Here is a 21,556-nt window from a genome sequence, read left to right as displayed (position 1 = left end):
GATGGGATTGGCAAGAGGTTGATGGCAATGATGACAACAAAATATTTTTTTCCTTTATTTCTTAGAGCAGTTTTAGGTTCACAGCAAAATTGAATGGAAGGCACAGTGATGTCCCAAATAAGCCCTGGCCCGACATGAGTGAGGCCTCTCCAATTCTATCAACATCCCATACCAGAGGGGAACATTTGTTACAATCGTTGAACCTACATTGAGACATCATCATCCAAATTCCATAGTTCACTCTTTATATTGTATGTGCTATGGGCCACCATTATAGTATCATATAGAATAGTTTCACTGCCCTAAAAATCCTCTATGTTCTACATGTTTGTCCTCCCCTCCCCAACTCCTTGCAATCATTGACCCTTACACTATCTTCATAGTTTTGTTTTTTTCCAGAATGTCATATATTTGAAATTACACAGTAGGTAGCCTCTTCAGATTGGCTTTCTTTTCGGTTAGCAATTTGCATTTAAATTTCCTCCAGGTCTTTTTATGGCTTGATAGGTCATTTATTTTTAGGGCTGAGTAATATTCCATTATCTGGATGCACTCCAGTTTATTTGTCCATTTACCTACTGAAGGACATCTTGGTTGCTTCTAAGTTTTGTCAGTTATGAATAAAGCTGCTATAAATATCTGTGCGTAGGTTTTTGTGTGAGCATAAATTTTCAGTTCATTTGGGTTGATATCAGAGAGTGTGATTGCTTTGTATGGTAAGAGTATGTTTAGTTGTTTTTTTTTTTAAGATTTTTTTTTTTTTTTGAGAGAGAGAGCAAGCAAGAGAGAGCATGAGTGGGGGAAAGGAGAGGGAGAAACAGACTACCCTGCTGAGCAGGGAGCTCTATGTGGGGCTTGACCCAGGGATCATGACCTGACCTGAAGGTAGCCGCTTAACCAACTGAGCCACCCAGTGCCCCATATGTTTAGTTTTGTAAGAAACTGCCAAACTGTCTCCCAAAGTGGCCGTACCATTTAGCATTCCCACCAGCAATGATGCAGAGAGTTCCCGTTGCTCTCCATTCTCACCAGCATTTGCTATTGCTATTGTCAATGTTTTTTTTTTTTTTTAAGATTTTATTTATTTATTTGACAGAGAGAGAAAGCCAGTGGGAGAGGGAACACAGGCAGGGGGAGTGGGAGAGGAAGAAGCAGGCTCCCAGCGGAGGAGCCTGATGTGGGGCTCAATCCCAGGACCCCGGGATCACGCCCTAAGCCCAAGGCAGATGCTTAACGACTGAGCCACCCAGGCGCCCCTATTGTCAGTGTTTTGACACTCATTCTGATAGGGGTGTAGTGACATCTCATTGTTTTAATTTTAAATTTTCTAATGGCATATTATGCTGAACATCTTTTCTTATGCTTATTTGCTCTCTTAATGTCTTCTTTAGCAAGGTGTCTGTTGAGGTCTTTTGCTTTTTTTTTAAATTGGGTTGTTCATTTTCTTATTGTTGAGTTTTTAGAGTTCTTCGCATATTTGGATAACATTCCTTTATTAGATATATCTTTTGTGAATATTTTCTCCCAGTCTGTGGCTTGTCTTCTCATTCTCTTGACAGCATAAACCTTTACATATGGTAATATTAGAAAGATAAAATAAAAATAGCTTCATCTTAGGGATGTTCTTAACAGATTGAGGAAAAAAAAGCACTGTACATAAAGTAGACTAATCCATGATATGCTCCATTTTTTTTATCTCAGTTAAATTTCTAGTATCTTAAAAACACTGCCCTTTGCATGCTAGGCAACATACAAGCACATTATACATGCTATTTCATTTAACCCTCACAGTGATCCTATAATGTAGATAGGATTACCCCTGCTTTTATTTTATAGTTAAGGGAACTGAGACACAGGTTAGATAGTTCATTTGGGATCACACAATCAGTAAGTTGCAAAGACAGGATTAGGATGCCAAGACTGTCTTACTCCATAACCCCTGATTGTTTTTTCATTTTTCATTTCTGCTACATTGCAGTCTGTCGGCACCTATCTTTTTCTTGTCTCTACCTCTCCAAGATTTGTAGTCTGACCATGATGGCTTCATTCTGAAGGATCAGGCTCACCTCAGTTCCTGAACAAAAATTGAAATAAGGAGGATCAAAATACAAACAATAATACTCTTTGAGTACATACAAATAAATAACTTGGAAAAGTCAAAGTACAGTACAAGTATAGTATATTATTTTGGAATCTTTGGACATCTTTTTGGCAAATAAGTCTTTTTGTTGAGGTATATTTTCCTTTTAAAAACAAATTACAAGGATAGAAAAACAAGTGTTCAGGCAAATCCAGTATGTCAAACATTCCATGGGAAAACAGACCTGTTTTCTGTAGTAAGTCAAACATATGAATAGAAACTGGAGGGGGCACCTCTCTGTATTCAAATAGATTTGAGAGAAATGACAACCGAATGTAATGTGTGGGTGTTGTTTGGATCCAGATTCAAACAAATCAGCTTTAAAGAGCTGATATCAAGGAATGATTGCTATTTTTGTTTGTTGTGAGAATGGTACTGTGATCATAGATTTGTATATTATTAGTATATATTAAATATATTACATATATTTATATATATATTAGAGTTGAATACTGAATTGTGTAAAATAGAAATGATACAGTGTCTGGGAACACATGGAAAACAGAAGTGAAACAAATGTAGCAAAATTGTGATAATTATTCAATCTTGTTGATGGGTATATAGGATTCATCAAATCATTCTATTTAATTTTGTTTATGAGGCTATATTTTCATAATAAAAATTAGAGCCCAAAACAAAAATGAAAATGTGCCATTGTATGTATTTCTCTAAATAATGTGCAGAGCAAAAACATATTTAAGAAATAGGTATATTTTAGAAACTCCTGGTTCATCAGCCTTGTTATTTCTCCACTCATTTCTTTGATGTTCTGCCTGCTATCTTTAAACTGAGACTGCTGTTGTTTTATCAAGTAAAGTGTCTGAGGAACATATTTTTCGGGGACTAGCTCTGGAAAATTTTAAATTTGAATGTACCTTTCACTAAATAAACATATGATTTCTGCTAAGATACTCAGTAAAGTTGATGGAAAAATCCACAGTGAAGGGATGAGATGATAGAAAAAGCAAAGAGGAGAATGATCCCAAACAAATTAGATAAGTTAGAAATGGAGACATATATACGCTTACTATGTAGGTATTTTTTAACCATATATGCACACATACGTGCATGTGCACATGCATACACACACATAGACACACGAAGTTTTACTTTTCCCTCTCTAAACTTTTTTTTCTCTAAGCAATCAACCTGGAGCACTCATTGTACGTAGAGGTATATTATTATATACATAAATATTTATGTGTATTTAGATGATTTTTTTCCATGCAGAATGCATAACTGGCTTTAAGATGCTCTTTTGATTCTACATTAATTCTATTTATACTTAAAATAGAACATTGAGTTCTGGAAATTTGGTAGGAATCAGAGTCTATTTCTAGAAACAGTGACAACTGGGTGGGCACTTATCCTAGTATTTGACAATTTTTTCTTGAAGACTTTTCTTGTTAGAACAGGAATCAGTTTTATTAGCTTCAATTTAATTCATTCAACAGATATTTATTGGGTTCCCTTTATGTGCTCAGTACTGGGTATATACCTTGTCAAGCATGGTGCAGACAGAATTCTTGGTATCACAGAACTTAGCACGTAGTAGGAAATATAGATAACATCATTTCAGCTGTTAAAGAGTATTAAGAAAGGTGTACAGAGGAATTGACATATAAGGTCTATGTCACAATGCATTTGGCTTTTGACGTGAAATAAAATTTAAAATGCAAAAAAAAAAAAGGTGAAAAACAGAGTACAATTAGAGTGCATCACAGGGATGTGACATGAAACCAGTGGTCACAGAAAGAGTCCTTGGGGAGGTAGAGTTAAAACTGAGACTGCAGGAGTAGAAGTGAACCAAAACAGTGCTGGAGGGATGCTGGATGATGGGGTAGCTGGGTTTGAGAGTACGTAGAGATCGGTATTTCAAGGTTCTGGAGACAAGGGGGACCACGATGAGTATGAGGAGCAGAAGGATTGGGAAAGCAGAAAAAGTTGATGATGGAGAAGTGGTAGACAGCCCTGATCCTCTTGTGCTTTGTACTTCTCACTAAGATTTTGTTTAACTTTATCCTAAGAAAATGGGAAGTTAAACTTAATGGGGAGGAAACATGACATAATAAAAAATCACTTGCAGAGTGAGAAGTGGATGGAATTGGGCATGATCGGGAGAAAGGGGATCAGTTATGATGATATTGCAGAAATATGGGTGAGAGAAACTTTAGGTTTGACGAGGATGGTAGCAATGGTGATGGAGAGAAATGGAGGGTCAAGAGATACAGAAGGCAGAACTGACAAGATTCAGTTATAGTTTAAATATCCATTACACTCAGGATGTCTCTTTTTGGCCATGGTCAGGGAAACAGCATAAGAATCGAGGGCATTACTGGGTATTAGAGAAGAAAGATGTTTCTTAGGAAACAGTTATCTGAACACCATAGGGCAAGTAGGCAAAATATTCAACGGCTGTTGTCACAAGTGCTGTATGTATGTAGAGTAGCTCAAAATGACCTAAACAACCTTATTGGCATTATCAGATTAACACCAGAACATCATTTTTTTTTAAAGATTTTATTTATTTGACAGAGATAGAGACAGCCAGCGAGAGAGGGAACACAAGCAGGGGGAGTGGGAGAGGAAGAAGCAGGCTCCTAGCGGAGGAGTCTGATGTGGGGCTCCATCCCAGAACGCTGGGATCACGCCCTGAGCCGAAGGCAGACGCTTAACCACTGTGCCACCCAGGCGCCCCCAGAACATCATTTTGAATGAAGTAAAGTGCCAATAATACTATTTGATGCCTTTATAAAGATTGTATATTCTCCTGACTTCTGAGAGGAGATGCTAACCTCTGGTCCACCCTGATATATAACAGGAATTAAATAAGTCCTATAGGTTAGGTAAGACCTCAGCTGCATCCTGAGTCCCAGTCCACTAGAGTGTATAGAAGGCATGCACTTTGTTATGGATTTTTGGAAGACATCTTGACTTAGAAGAGTGTCAAACTATACAGAAATATTGAAGAGTTTCTGAACAGCAGTATCATTCCTGTTATGATGTATAAATCAGACTTTCTGGCACTCTTTTGCCCCTTTTTTGCCAAAAATTTGATTTGGACATCGGCCTTCTTATTGATGGCACCTGTCTACTGGAGTGATTTGACAACTTCTTTCTGGGTAGTGCTGTACCCATCTCTGCAGAAAATGCTTGCAGACAAGTGGATATGAGAAATGACATTCTCATGAAAATAAGTCTAGCACAAATGGACAGATGCAAATCTCATTAAAAAGCCAGTGAAAATCAAGCTACAGGCCAAAACGACTTAGTCATGGCACTAAAATAAATGGAATAATCTTTGCTTTTCTTCTATTCACTTGGGCATCTGTGTTCTTTTAGCTATAAGGTATGGTCTCTTGGCTTAGTGATTTGAGAAGCAGTGACAGAAATGGGGAGTTTGCCTCTGAGGAATAAAAATGTTTTTGAGATATGAGTATAGGACACTAAAAATATTATGGTCTAAATGAAATTTTTGCAAAGCAGGTGAAATCTAAAAATGATTTACAACATTATTCTATAGTATAGAATCTGATATTTTATTGACCATTAATTCGAATGTTTAATCTTACAGACTTTCTTCACTTAGCTGTGCTTACTTTCTCACAAAGTCAACAAACATGTAAAACATCCCATGGTTTATTTTCTGCAGGTATGTGGTTCAGTGAGGTGAAGGCAGACAGGTGAGCTCTTTGTTTCAGCCAATATAAACATATTGCTCTTCTTATGTTTTTTGGGGGAATACACTGAAGGTTTTTGTCCCCAATATTCTACTTGAGCAATTCTCATACATATAGTTAATGATGGGTGGACAGTAGCTACAGTTGTCTTACATAGGAATGGACTGAAAGACTTATGAAGTCGTTTTTACAGATGTCAGAACAAAGCTGACCTAGAATACTGCCCTTCTGCTGACTCTCCAGCTCCACTGACGTCAGTTTATAGTATTTATACTGTCCCTTAATCACCATATTGTAACACAGACTTTAAATGGTTAGAATATTAGTTTCACTGAGAAGACGTTACACACTAAATATCAACACATTAGCAATGATTAATTTATCTGATTACCTATTATCACTCGTTACAAATCTCAGGGTAGGTCATGAGAAAAAAAAGTTAGTTTTGGTTTGGCAGAGAAGAATAGAAATATTAGAAACTAGAGTTGTCATGGTCTCATGATGGGGGTGTGGTATGGGAGGTGTTGAACTGGACAGTGAGAGAGGAGTGTGCCAACACTTGAGGAATGGAATTGTAACAAAATATGGGTTGGGCAAAAATGGACTGAGGCAGGGGGTGTTATTGTAGCATAGCTGTTGAAGAGTACTGTCTTTGAAACCCAACAGATCTGGGATACCATCCCGGCTTTGTCACTGAGTAAATATGTGCCCTTGGAAAAGTTACTTAACCTTTCTAAGCCTTTATCTCCTCATCTATACAATAATCATAATAATGATACCTTTATCAAAGCATTGTTGCAAAGGCATAAAATGCTATTATTTTTAAACTGTTGATGTGGTTATTTAGAAATTTGGGCTGTTTCTGTTTAATGGCAGGGAGTGGCAAAAACCACAGACTATCCAAAAGGTCTTTCGGGATGTGAAGAGTCTGCTTATGAGGTGAATTAACAAAGGGAAAACGAGACACATTCCACTTAGATGATTCGAGGGCAGAATCTAAGGCTATTAATGGGTATTAAAGGTAGGCTATTGATAGTTGAGGACATATTTCTTTCATAAGCATCCTTTATTTTTTGTATCCCTGGGAAACACTGCAAGAACTAGTACACTGGTAGCACTCGCCATTGTTCTCAGCTGTCTTAGAGAACTAAGGTCCATCATTCAATTTTATGGGTAGGTGAAATCCAGTTCTGCTTGGGGTAGCAGAAATAAAAAAAGGAATTTGATTCAGAAGAGTTGATTCTGAATCCTTGTTTTTAGCCACTTGATAGATTTATTATCTTGGAAGAATCACCTCAGTTTTTTAAATCTATAAAACAGGAATTGTAATACCTATCTTTTATCATTGTTATGAGAATAGAATGACATAAGATATGGAACTAGCCTTTCTAAACTAACAGGAAATAGAGAACTTTAGCTTTTAAAAATAATTTTGTAGGTAACCTGACTACACGGAGGGAAGTCACAGTGACCTATAAAGTATTGTAATTTTGCCAACCCTTCTTAAAATTGGGATAGTCATATTTCACCTGTCCAAACGTTACTCCTTCTAAGAGACCTGGCCACCCCAAAGGCCCATTTTGCTAATGTTATCCCTTATGTATTAATTCAGGTCAGTTAAGTTGCAAATAATAGCCTAATTCAAATTAGCATCAGCAGTTGAGTTACTCATATAACTAAAATGCCAAAGATAGGTGAAGGTTGATCCAGTGGATTATCCAATGCTGCCTAGGACTTAATTTCTTTCCATTTCTCTACTCTGCATTCTGTGGTGTTACTTCTATCTTTAAGACCCCTAAATGGATACCAGCAGCTCTCAGGACTATATATATATTTGTTCATACCTAGCATGAAAATGAGTCTGTGTCCCAGTATTCTACTGTAAAGATTGAGGCTTTCAGGTTTTGTCACTTGCCCATCTTTGGGCCAATCTTTATGGTCAAAAGAAAGAATGTACAAAATTAAGTGTCTTAGGTCATATGCTTCACTCTTAGACTGGAAGGTGGAGTCAGTTTCCTCAGAACTACATGAATCTGTAAATTTAAATCAAGGACTGTTCAAATAGGTGAAGAGAAGAATAAACAAAGGATGGCAACCCCAATATAACCACCACACGTAGCTAAATAAAGCCAGAGGGAATGGCTCTCTCAAGATAAAATTTCTGGGATTAATTGTAGGTGTTGTGGGGGAGATGTTGGAGACAGGTGAGACAAGGCTTTCCTGATGTAATACCACTCAAGAAGATAATAAGTATTTGTTATTTGTTATTTGTAGAGACCTCTGGCTTGAGTGTTAATTTTAGGTTTGAATTCTGGCTCTGCTGGTTATTATTTGTGTAACCTTGGATAAATTGCTTACCCTCTGTAAGTTTCAATTTTCTGATCTGTGAAGTATGGTTAGTAGTAATAATATATACAAAGCTGTGTTGAGGAATAAATGAGATAATGTTAATCAAGTGTTTAGTACAGTGCCTGGCACACTTAGAAGTAGGGAGTTAATAAATGTTAAATTGAACTAGAATTATTTTCAGGCACTTTTGCAGGAATTCTTAAATATGCTCTAAGCCTAGATAATTAAAGTGACAGTTTATGAAAACGTTGAGCAGTTTTCATTACAGTATTCAGAGAGTGATCCTTCTGTCTCTTTGCATCATTAATTTTCTCCCAGAGACAGAATCATGATCATTTGGGAGTAAGGGTCTTATGCCAACTACCATTTTTGAGTACTACTGAAATCCATCATATTTCAGGTGACCACATAATTTTTCATTCACATCAGGACATCTTTGAAAGTGAGAGGAGTCACTTAAAACAACTAACATGTAATAATTGTTCTAGAAGAGGTATACATTAAACTGTCTCAGTTTAATGACATTGAATGTTTGCACGTAAGACAGAAAGCTTTAGAGCCAGATTGCCTAGGGGCCTAACACAAAGGCGAAGGATTTTAAGTAGTTCTTTTTAAAAAAAAAAAATTTTTTTTAATTAAATAGGTTCCCACACTCAACAGGGGGCTTGAACTCACGACCCTGACATCAAGAGTTGCATGTTCTACCTGCTGAGGCAGGCAGGCGCCCCAAAGGCAAAGGATTCTAAAAAGAAAAAATATTTTCCCTCCTCCTTGTTTCTACACTGTCATTGAAAACTGTATCAGCATTATGTATTTTGATTTATTTTGTTCTATGTAAAATATTGTTATAGTGATTCATATATCCATACAAATATTATAGCAGATATATTTTTCTCTTAATTTGAGTTCATCTGTAAAAGGAAATTGAACTGGAGCCAAGAATACTCAATGGAGAAAAGACAGTCTTTTAAATAAATGGTGTTGGATAATTGGATATTCACATGTAAAAGAATGAAAATGGACCCATATCTTATACAAGGCACAAAAACTAAAAATGGATTAAAGACTTAAATGTCCTAAAGGCCAGAAACCATGAAACTCCTAGAAGAAAGCATAAGAATAAAGCTCCTTGCCGTGGGTCTTAGTAATGATTTTTTGGATATGACGCCTAAAGCACAAGCAACAAATTAAACAAGTGGGGCTACATCAAACTAAAAAGATGGTTTCATCAAAAGAAGTCATAAACAAAGTGAAAAGAAAACCTAGGAATAGGGAAAATGATTCTAAACCATATATCTGATAGGGGTTAATATCTAAGATATATGGAGAACTTGTACAACTCAATAGCAAGAAACCCCAAATAATCCAAATTAAATATGGGCAAAGGACCTGAACAGACATTTCTCCAAAGAAGATACACAATGGCACAGGAAAAGTCGTTCAACATCACTAGTCATTAGGGAAATGCATAATAAAACTACAATGAGATATCACCTCATGCCTATTAAATGGCCATCATCAAAAAGACAAGTGATAACAATTACTGGTATGAGTGTGGAGAAAAGGGAACCCTTGTGCACTGTTGGTAGGATTGTAAATTGGTACAGCCACTACGGAAAACAGTATGGAGGATCCTTAAAAAGTTAAAAATAGATATACCATATGATCTAGCAATTCCACTTCTGGGAATATATCCAAAGGAAACAAAAACACTAACTTTAAAAGGTATCTGCACCCCCATGTTCATAGAAGCATCATTTACAACAGCCAAGAAATGGAAATAATCTAAGTGTCCATCAATGGATGAATGGATAAAGAAATGGTGGTATGTATATATAATGGAATATTATTCAGCCATAAAAAATGAGAAGATCCTACCATTTGTGACAACATGGATGGGCCTTGAAGGCTTTATGCTAAGTAAAATAAGTCAGAGGAAGACAAATACCATATGATCTTACTTATATGTGAAATTTTAAAAACAAAACAAACCCCCAAGCCCTCCCCAAACTTCACCAAACTCATAGAAAAAGAGATCAGATTTGTGCTTACCAGAGGCGGAGAGTAGGGGGGAGGAAAGATTAGAGAAAGGAGGTCAAAAGGTACAAACTACCAGTTATAAGATAAATAAGTACTATGGCTGTAATGTACAATATGATAACTGTGGCTAACAATGCTGTATGATACATAGGAAAGTTAAGAGAATGAATCCTAAGAGTCATCATCAGAAGAAAAAACTTTTCTCCCTTTCTGTCTTTCTTTTTATTGTATCTATATGAGAAGATGGATGTTAGCTGAACCTGTTGTGTTAATGATTTCATAATATATGTAAGTCGTATCATCACACTGTATATCTTAAACTTATGCAATTATTTTAATTGTTTCTCAATAAAACTGGGGGGGGAAGTTAAAACAAAAAGAAATTGAACTAACTGAAACCCATTTATATGGTTATATTTAAATATATCTACACTTCTAAAATAATAAAAGCTGACTTTCATTCTGTTGACCAACTGACATGTTAGTCTGAACTTGGAGTCAGTAACATGCATTAATACCAAGTTTCTAATTTTTGAGCCAGTAGACTTATTTGCTTTCTCTTTGTTTCTCTTATTTTATGTCATGTCTTTATTTCCCTGTGAGTTAAATAGAATTTACACCGCTGACAGCCAAGAACGCTATAAACATCCTTTTGATCTCATAGAGTTAAGATGATAATTATCATTCACATTCTATTTGAATACTTGTATTACATTAGGTGTCTTAAGTGGGAAACTAAAAATACCAATGTTGGCGTAATTTACTAATTAACTAATTTAGAATTTGTGTTGTTCCACAAATAATTTAAGAAATAGTACAGGTATACCTACATTTAAAAAGGTGAATGATTTAACATAAGCAAAAGGAAAACAAGATTAGGAAGAAAAGATGACGTCTAGAATGATGTTAGAATTTATATCTGCTTACTGGAAGGGGTACATAAATATGTCCCTAAGTTTATCAGCCAAAAAAAAGAGGAAAAGGTAATCAAGTCCAATAGTCAGGAATTCCATAAGCTAAAAACAAAGCCACTGGTCCCCAAAAACACAACCCCACTTATACAGAGAGTAGAGAAAAATTTCTTCCCTGAGATATGTATGTACTATGACTTCCTTTACATTTCTACAAGATTATTTATGTTATCATCTAATAATACCAGAAACGTTATTTTCCCTTCCTTTATTTGGTGATTTAACACTAAAAACTAGCAATTGCCTTTATGTTTAATCTGTCCATTCAAGTAACTTGCTTGTGTATGTTCTTGTAATGGTTTGATGTTTTAATCATATTCTTCCTCTATCTTATACAAATTATGTATGCAGATTGCAATGTGAAGTAAATATTTATGAGTTTTTATCAGATTGTTTAACATAAATGTACATGTGAAAGTACATTTTTAAAATGCAAGCTTCAGTTATTCCCCACATAAGTGTCTTTTTTTTTTTTTAACTTATAGGCCATTCTAGCCTTCTTTCCTATAGTAGACATTATTTTTCTTATGTCAAGAGCCTGAAGAATAAGAAAACTGGTTCAGGTAGTGGTGTTCCACTATACATGATATTCTGAAGGGAGTAAAAGAGGAAGTCTTTTACTTCATCTGTGAGTATGAAGTAGATTTGTCCTATTTGAACATCAGGGTTACCTGATTTGAACATCAGGGTTACCTACTTTATGAATATGAGTATGGCACAAAGTGTACTTTAATATGCATGCTAAAATCAAGACTTAGCAATTTAAAAAATATGTAGCACAACTTGAATCAGAGAATGGGCATTCATGTGGCAAATTGAAAATGAAAATATGATTCATGGTGTTATAGTTTTGGAGCCCTGATTGTTGCCACAGGTCACATGTCAAAGTGCGGTCTTGTTGGGAGAGTACATGACTGCCAGTTGACGCGAGATCTTGGCAATTGGAGGCTCATCACCTCCTATCCTGTCCTTGGAATGTATATGTTCTTGGAATCCACNTGCTTTCCCTACTCCCAGAGGCTTTCCCAAGGACACAGACTTGGAATATTCGTGTGTTGAAACCATCTGGACAATATGCATGACAGAACCTATGACAACAATCAGGGCTCCAAAAATGCAGCGCCATGAATTAAACTGTAATATTTCCCTGGGTCTGGTAAGCTTGCTGTGGAGATAAGTGGCATGTGTCCTGAGAAGAGGGTGTTCCAAAAAAGAGGATCCAAAAGAAATGAGGTTAGAGTTGGCTTCCTGTAATAGGAAACTCAAAATAACACAGGCTCAAAGAAATAGAAGTTAATTTTGCTCTCACATAAAAGAAGTCTGGAGGTAGGCTGAACTAGGAGCTGTATTGAGGTGCTGTGGTCATTGAGGAACTAGACCCCATTGTTGACTAGCTCTGTGACTCTGGGAAGTTACTTCTTTTTTGTGAGTTTTCTTCTTCTTCTTCTTCTTCTTCTTCTTCTTCTTCTTCTTCTTCTTCTTCTTCTTCTTCTTCTTTTTTGCTCAGTTTCTCATATATAAAATAGGTGCAGTGTTGCCTGCATCATGGAGATGTTAAAATTAAACAAGATAAAAGGCAACCATCAGGGTGGGTATAGCATGTATTTAACTTTCAGAGCTATAGATAAAAATAAGAAAGTAAGCAGGCTCAAGATTAAAAAAAATACATAAAAAAGCAAAGGTGAAACTACAGTGACAGAAAAACAGAGCAGTAGTTGCACGGAATAGGGATGGTGTGGGGTTGACTATAAATGCATGTGGAAAATTTTTGGCATGGTGGAACTGTTACATATCTTGATTTTGGTGGTGATTATGTAACTATATATTCGTCAAAACTCTCAGAATGATACACTTAAAAAGGTGAATTTATTCTGTGTGAATTACAGTTTATTTTAAAAAGTGGGAAAAACATAAAGTAGAGCCATAAAATGAAAATCTTGATTCTTTTGATTTGTAGGCATATATTGTTAATGTATACATACTTACACTGTGCACAGAGATACACAATGAATAGTTACATGTTTTATTTTTTGATCTGGAGATGAACAGGATTCACCTGGAAAAGAGAATCCTAGATTTTTTGATCTGGAAGAAAGCTTATAAGTTGTACAGACTAACCTCATTAAAAAATAAGAAGCTTGATGCATGTCAGGGTGATTTGACTGGCAAAGAAAGGGCACAAAGCTATTTCTTCGGTTGGCAGAACAGTATTTGAAATCATGTTTCCCAATTTACAGTCCTATGAATTCTGCAACATCAAAATTCCTTTCTTTAAAGATTGTTTATTTTTATTTTTTGTCATAATTTCCCTTTTAATTAAAAAGTTGCTTTTTCTAAAATAGAAAAATGTTAATACTAATATCTTAATTATTGGATACAGAAGATAAAATATCTAGCACTATTCTGAACTATAAGCCAAGTGGAAATTATAGAGAAATTTGAAGTTGATGTTGAAACTTCTGTAGTCAAACGAGCACCAGTAGCTGTGTCATTTTAACTATATGTGGTTGGGTAGCCACATTTTCTTAACTAAGCTGTAGCTCGGGTATAAAAATTCTGGACCAGATGTCATAAGACTGGGACTGAAAGAGGACTTTGACCTAAAACTTTCTAGCTGGATTTTTCTTTCCAGCTTGTCCCTGCGCTCAGGTGGAAGACCTTCAGGGCAAAATCTCCCCTGATGGGAACTGAAAGTATCCCTCCCAAGCAACAAAGGCTGCCCTGGGCCAGCAAAAATCCCACCCGTGATTGACTCTTAAGACAGTCATCTATTTAACCTTCACTGCCTATCTGCACACATCCACCCACCTTTGCCCCACATTTTCCTTATATAAACCTGGAAGTAGTTTTAGCATTTTGGAGACAGTCTTTGAGATGTTAGTCTGCTATCTTCCTGGTGTTGGCCTCATTGAAATAAATTCCTTTCTTGTTTCACCACCACTTGTTTTTCTGTCTTTGGATTTTGTCAGCAGCATGTGGCCAAACCTGGTCTGTTTGGGACCCTGGAGCCAGGTGTTCTCGCACCCCTGTGTGTGGCAACTGGACCACATCCTAGCTTCACCACCAATCAGCTCTCTTTTCATAGGAAAATCTCAATCTCTTGGCCTCTTAGTTACCTCATCTGGTTTGGACTAGATCAGTGCTTTTCAAATTTAGGAGGCTTGTTTTAAAAATGAAATCTCAAACTGAACACTAACATATTAAAAGGTGAAAGAAAACCTGCTTCATTTCAAGGCAGTGTGTGTGAGGGCATGTGGGGACCCTGGTGCCTCCCACTCAGCCTCTTCCCCCTACTCACTTAAGGCATACTGTAAGCTACATCTCTGGAGTTGTAGGGTGCCAGGAACACAGTTGAAAAACTTCTGGAAAAGATAGTCCTTAAGGTTCTTTTCCCTTTGAAAATACTCTGATTTGTGGGGCTAAAGATGAAAGGAAAGGCTTTTCTTTCATAGTTGTAAGAGAGATTGGAAAGTACGGATAATATTACGTAAAATTTTTTTGATGCAATTGTGCCTTATCTCATTGAGGCTTTAACATTTGCTTTTTTTTTTTTTTTTGAAAAAAAGGATTAAAGAAGAAAAGAGAAGAGTGATTTCTTTGCAATAAATCCAAGCTGAAGAACCTTCATCAACAAAGCTTACATCAGTGATAGAACTATGTGTGTCTTGGGGTTACTGTAACTTGGACTGACACCTGTAGCAACATTGCCACTGTAGGTCTTATATAGCCAGCATTAGTTCAGTGGGAGAGCTTGGGAGAATCTATCAAATGTAAGGAAAATTTGGTGACTATCAGTGAAATAATATTATTGCCAGATTGCCCTTGGTCAGACAGACGCATGCAGAGAATGGGTAATAAGAAGACATATAAATGTTTTATGATGGTAATCAAAATGGGAGAAATAGGCTCAGTGCAAGAATGAAGCTGCTTCTGCCCCTCTGGCCAACCTAGTAGTCTTTAAGCTTTAGCAAGCACCCTTAGCCCTCATGATTGATTAAACCTTTCTTTGTATATCTATAGATCATGCATCCTTTCCTACAAAGAACAGAGCAACAGAGCACTTCTGCAGGTCACTAGATTCTCCAGCACCACCCCTGGGGCACCAAGGAACCCCAATCCTTTTGCACAGTGCACCTTCCCCTGCCCCCAGCCACCCCTGCACCAAGGAACCAGACCCCCTTAAGCACAACCTTAAGCACTGCGATAACATCTGTAGCTGGCACCATAGAGTCTGCACATAATCAAGAAATGTTACAGAGTACTGCATTCCCTTAACTGATTAACTGCCCTAAACCCTTTAAAAATCTCTGGGAGAAACCTTGGAGTTGGCTTTTGGATAAGAGTCCACCTTTCCCCCAGATGACGCATCCTGAATAAAGCTCAAATTCCTTTCCAGTCAAAACTCATCTCTTGAGTATTCGCCTTTTGAGCATTGGGCAGCCAAACTTGGGTTTCATTAACAGGAACAGTGAAGAAAAACTTCAAATAATGTTGATGGTATACTAAAATTAAAAAAAAAAAAATGTCGTAGAGCTAACGGGTTGCAGTCTGGATGCACCAAGGTTGTTTAAGCCCAGTGGCTTTTGCTTGTCCCGAAAGAGGAAACACACTGACTCCATAATAGTCTTTTGCTACATATCTGGGCAAAACTGTAACCAGCAGCAATGTTTCAACACATGTGAAAGTAGTAGGAAAAAGGACAAAGTTCTAATTTGAATGATTGCCTGTAATTTTGTCATATAGGCGAGAAGCAATGACAAATCCCAAAACACAGTGGCTTAAACAAAATAGAAATTCAATGTAACTGACCAGAGGGAGGCTGCTGACTCATTTAAGAACCCAGATTCTTTCTTCATTGTTCTGCTATTCCCTGAGGCTGTCCTTGATTGCCTGGTGGGCACAGGCTCACCACTGTTTCATCTCTAGACTGTGAGAAATGGAATAGAGAAGTAGAAGGCAAATTATTTTCTCTCTCTCTTTTTAAAGATTTTATTTATTTTAGAGAGAGGGAGAGAGAGAATGTGGGAGTGGGGAAAGTGGTAGAGGGAAAAAGGAGAGAATCTCAAGCAGGCTTGGTGCTAAGCTTGGAGCACCCCCACACAGGGCTCAATCTCACAACGCTGAGATCATGACCTGAGCTGAAGCCAATAGTCAGATGCTCAACTGACTGAGCCACCCAGATGCCTCAAGTCTCTTTAAAGAGAGAAGACTGAAGTTGCACACATTACTCCTATTCAGTTGCTATTAGCAAGAAACAAATCGCATGGTTATACATAGCTGCAAGGAATGTTGGGAAATGTAGTCTCTAGTTAAGTGACCGCATCTTGAGGAGAAGAGTGTTCCTAAAAGGAAGGGAGAAAGAATATTAGGGGATAATTAAAAGTCCCTGCCACTGCATGTAAACCCATTTATGTAATGAAGTTTCATTTTGTAAGAAGATATGCTTTTATGATAAATTAATGGAATGACTGAAAGGGCTTTGGCTGAGGGAAGATGAAAGAGCTATTTGTGAGAGGAGAGGAGGATTGTTTACTTACTTTGTAGCATAATTGTTATAAATGGAGAGCAACTGAGTCCTGATACTGATATCATCTTGGTGTAGAGCCCTTTTGAGTCATGTTCAGGCTGCAAGATCCACTTCAGCTTGAATTTTCTGGTAATTAGGGAGCAACTGGTTATAGTCCTTGAAGAATTTGACAAGGCCAAAGGAAATAAATTTGGTCTTATTTTCACCAGACTTCTCTGAGGGGATGATAATTATGCAAACATATGTCAAACTGTTTCTTACATTTTCCACTCTGTTCAAATTCCTACACATTCAACAACAATCCCTTTTGGAAAGATGACAGAGAATAAATCAAATCTATTGGAGAAAATCTGTGTGTTATCAGTATTTGTCTAGGATACCCTGAGCATTATAGACTTTAGGTTAGAAGACTAAAAGGTATATATCCAGCTTGGCACTAACACAGGGTGGCCCCCTGAACAACTTGTTCCAAGTTTTTGACTTATTTATTTATTTATTTATTTATTTATTTATTTGTAACATAGCTAGTAATATGTATTTAATCTAGGAGAAGTTTTTGTAAATTAAACTTAATATATCAGAAGTCCTATATGAGAGTTAAGTATAGTCATTATATGCGGACTTTCGTCACTTTTTTGGGTCAGATTTGCAAGGAGTCATAAATGCTACTAATCTACCTCTCTCACAAAGTTCCTTTCCCAAATTCCTGAGTAGATTCCTACAGAGTTATACTGTTTGTGTTTGAAAGATCATATCCTGGTATCTCCTATGGAGCCTTTGCTCAGAGTTTAGAAAACTTTTGCAGCTGGGATGAACCTATAGCTTGCTGGGGAAAATCAACATGAAACAATTGATCATTCATCCAAAAATAAGAATTCTAACAGAAAGGGGCTGTAACTGCTGAAAAAGCATGCTGGCATCAGATAACAGATATGTAGGGATAATTCTGATACACAATGATTTTTAAATTCTTTGTGATTGGGATCGCTTTTCTTTGCTGTTTATTAAAATAATTTTGTTTTCCTGAGTAAAAACAAATCTTTATTTCTAAAGGGCTAATATCCTGTTTTTTGCTACCTATATCAAGTTATCATATGAGATCCCATGGTATGCTATGTTGGAAATTGCATATGGGATTTCTTTGCTTAAGATCAAAGTCCTGTGAATCAAAGTTAAAAAGAGTACTTATTTTTCCTGTATGTAAAATATGTATAATAGTAGAATTTACCTCAAGCTTCTATTAGGATTAAAAAATATGTATGGGGGCACCTGGGTGGCTCAGTCATTAAGCATCTGCCTTCGGCTCAGGGCGTGATCCCAGGGTCCTGGGATCCAGCCGCATTGGGCTCCCTGCTCTGCTGGGAGTCTGCTTCTTCCTCTCCCACTCCCCCTGCTTGTGTTCCCTCTCTCGCTGGCTGTCTGTCTGTCTCTCTGTCAGAGAAATAAATAAAATCTTAAAAATAAATAAATAAATAAAATAAAAAATATGTATGTGTAGGGGTGCCTCGGTGGCTCAGTTGGGTAAGCGTCTGCCTTTGGCTCAGGTCATGATCCTTGGGTCCTAGGATCAAGTTCCACATTGGGCTTCCTGCTCCGTAGGAAGCCTGCTTCTTCCTCTCCTGCTCCCCCTGCTTGTGCTCTCTCTCTCTCATTCTGTCAAATGAATAAATAAAGTCTTTAAAAAAAATGTATGTGTGAAAGATAAACAAGTTAAAAAGAGTAATTCTTAATACTTAAGCATCATATATTAATAGAAAATTTCCTAGTGATTGAATAATGGAATAATTACAAAAACCAAGTGATTTTCCTGCATTTGAATGGTTTTCAAAATATCTTCCATAATTTATCCCAACATAGACTAAATCTACAAATTTATTTCCTTATTTATATATTTGCATATGTATCAATTGATTGAATATAATTTTAAGAACATATTGAAAATGGACTGCGTTTGTCCTTTCTGTTTTACTGTTGGGCATTGGGGGAACTGTTTTAAATTTAATTTTCATAAAAAACTGGCCTTCTCTTATTTTAGGTCAATCAGTTGTGAGTGAGAATGTCTAGAATAAAATAGTAATTAAGTACCTGGGTTCCGGGGTTAGATTTAGTGTCACCATTTTTAGTGTCATTTTTAGTGTCACCTATGTGACTTTGGGCAAATTACTTACCTCTGCTAAGCTTCAGTTTCCTCATCTCTAAAATGCTAACAATGAGAGTCCATGACTCGTAAGATTATGGTAAAGATTAAATTAAAATACAGTTAACTCTCATGCACAGTGCCTGACCGCACGCATAGTTGTATGCTTGATTAGTGATTGTTCTTATTTTAGATCTGTGAATTTCTAGAATTATTGCTAATCAAGCTGTCTCATAATTCTGAAGTCTAATCCACACGCTGGACTTGAAATTCAGATAAAAGTAAAAGGAAAGCATCATTTATTATGAAGATTATTTTGACTACTTCTAGTCTAGTATGCGTTAAATCAACGTACCTTTATAAAACAATGTCAGGTGGACACCCTTAATTTGATCTTCATGTGGCAAAGTTTCAGACAAAAAGAACAACTTTTTCCTAATGCATAAAATCCTTTTTTTAGTGGAAAAAGTATGTTTTTTAAAAAACATTCATTACCACCCATATATTTAATTTACACAACACACACATATATATACATATATATGTATATATAAACACAAAATATATATACAAAATAGAGCATGTAAAAGGTGTTCTTCCCTAAGGAAGAGAAATGAAAACTAAAATGATTTCTACTGAGAGTTCCAAGACTCCTGACTTGGAGATATGAACTGTTACAATAGTTATTACTATTTGCACAATTTGTATTTTAATAGTATTGAATGAAAATGGTATAAAAGAGTTGCTTATACAGTATTTTTCTAAAAAGAGATTTTATTATGCTAGTATCCAATTGAATTATTTCTCTAAATTACTGTTTTGATTTGTATATTCTCTATCAGCACAAAGAGTTGGGAGTCACAAATAGAGAAATAGAAATTTCACCTGTCAGGAACCTGATAACAAATTTGGGGACATGAAAAGCTATTAGTTTTTGGAAGAATTCCTAATCTGCTCTGTGTTTGAAGACAATATTTCAGTACTTTCAAAGAATTAATTTACTTTACTTTTGTTTTTTCTATATCTTATGCACTGAAATTTGACTTTTCCATAGAGTCATGTATATTGTTCCTTTATGATATCTCTTACTGACTTAAACTTAAGAGTGTCCTTCCTGTTCAGGGGTTAGTAAAATGTCACTCTTTTCTTCTATTTTATGTTAACATATATTTTATCACTTGGAAGTTTTTTTGTTTTATGATATGAGAATATGATCTAAAATGATTTTCCCCCAAATAGTTAATTATCTTAGAGCCATTTATTGAAAGTTCTTTTCTTTCTTTGTTTTTTTGACCTCTTTATATTATTTAACATATTATTGAAATTCATGTTAAGTATTTATTGTATCTTTTCTGTTTTTTTGGTTATTTCTGTCTTTACATCAACATGAAACTCTTATTTACAATAGCTTTATAGTATGGTTTAATTTAAGTTGGGGTTACTTCTATCATATTGCTCCTTTTTTTTTTTTTTTTTAAGATTTTATTTATTTATTTGACAGAGAGAGACAGCCAGCAAGAGAGGGAACACAAGCAGGGGGAGTGGGAGAGGGAGAAGCAGGCTCCTAGGGGAGAAGCCTGATGTGGGGCTCGATCCCAGAATGCTGGGATCATGCCCTGAGCTGAAGGCAGACGCTTAATGACTGCGCCACCCAGATGCCCCGGATTGCTCTTTTTTTTGTAAAAGGTTTGATTATTGAGAGAGAGAGTGCAAGCAGGGGGAGGGCCATAGGGACAGGGAGACTTGCAACTCCCTGCTGAGCTGGAGCCAGATCTGGGGCTCATTCCCAAGACCCTGAGATCAGGACCTGAGCCAAAGTCAAGAGTCAGACGCTTAGCCCGCTGAGCCACCCAGGAGCCCCTATCATATTACTCTTTAAAGAGAAAATTTATGTAAAGCTCTTGTAGATTCATGTTAACAAGGAAGAATTATTGGCAGATTTTCTGAGTCAGTGTCCTGACATATCTTACTATAGAGGCCCTCAGCCATGAGTATACTATAAAGGGTTCCTCTTGTGGTATCATATTGTTTAGGGGTTCTCAGAAAGTTCTGCATCTGAATTGCTCCCTGTGCTTTATTTTGTACTTTATTCTTTTTAAAAATCAAGACCAAGTTCTTATTTTCTGAGCCTCTTTTGGGACTTGCCAATTTATACTGCTTCAAACTTATTGAGACAGTTGTAGCCCACTGCTCATCCTGAAGACTCAGACAAGTTCTATTTATTTTCACTATTATATAATGAGGGTAGGGCAGAAATGACTATGGGTTGGGGGTAAAAAGTGCTACCATGTTAATAGTGATGGTATTATTTACTAGATTTATCAATTGACGCTCAGCGTTTAAATTTTCCTTTATCTCTTTTATGGTACAATCTGCATTGTCTTCTCATGCTTATGGGTGTCTTGCACCATGCAGAGTAAACAACAAAGAAGTGTTCCTGGCTGCTCCTCCCTGGTACATGACCTCCAAATTTTACCAGTTAGCACCTAAATATGAAAATAAACCACCACTACCCTATACCTTCATTGCTGCCATTATTGTTTTCAGGTTTCCAAAAGTAAAAACTTTTTAAAGAAGATTTTATTTATTCGTTTGGGAGACAGAGAAAGAACGTGATAGAGAGAGAGAGAGTGCGCATGGCTCGTGTGTGCACACATACAGCGGGGAGGGGCTGAAGGGGAGGGAGAAGCAGACTCCCCTCTGAGGAGGGAC

Source organism: Ursus maritimus, unplaced genomic scaffold (genome assembly GCF_017311325.1).
Source record: "Ursus maritimus isolate PB19 unplaced genomic scaffold, ASM1731132v1 scaffold_13, whole genome shotgun sequence".
In the NCBI taxonomy this organism is placed as follows: Eukaryota; Metazoa; Chordata; class Mammalia; order Carnivora; family Ursidae; genus Ursus; species Ursus maritimus.
Note: the sequence above shows the minus strand (reverse complement) of the source record.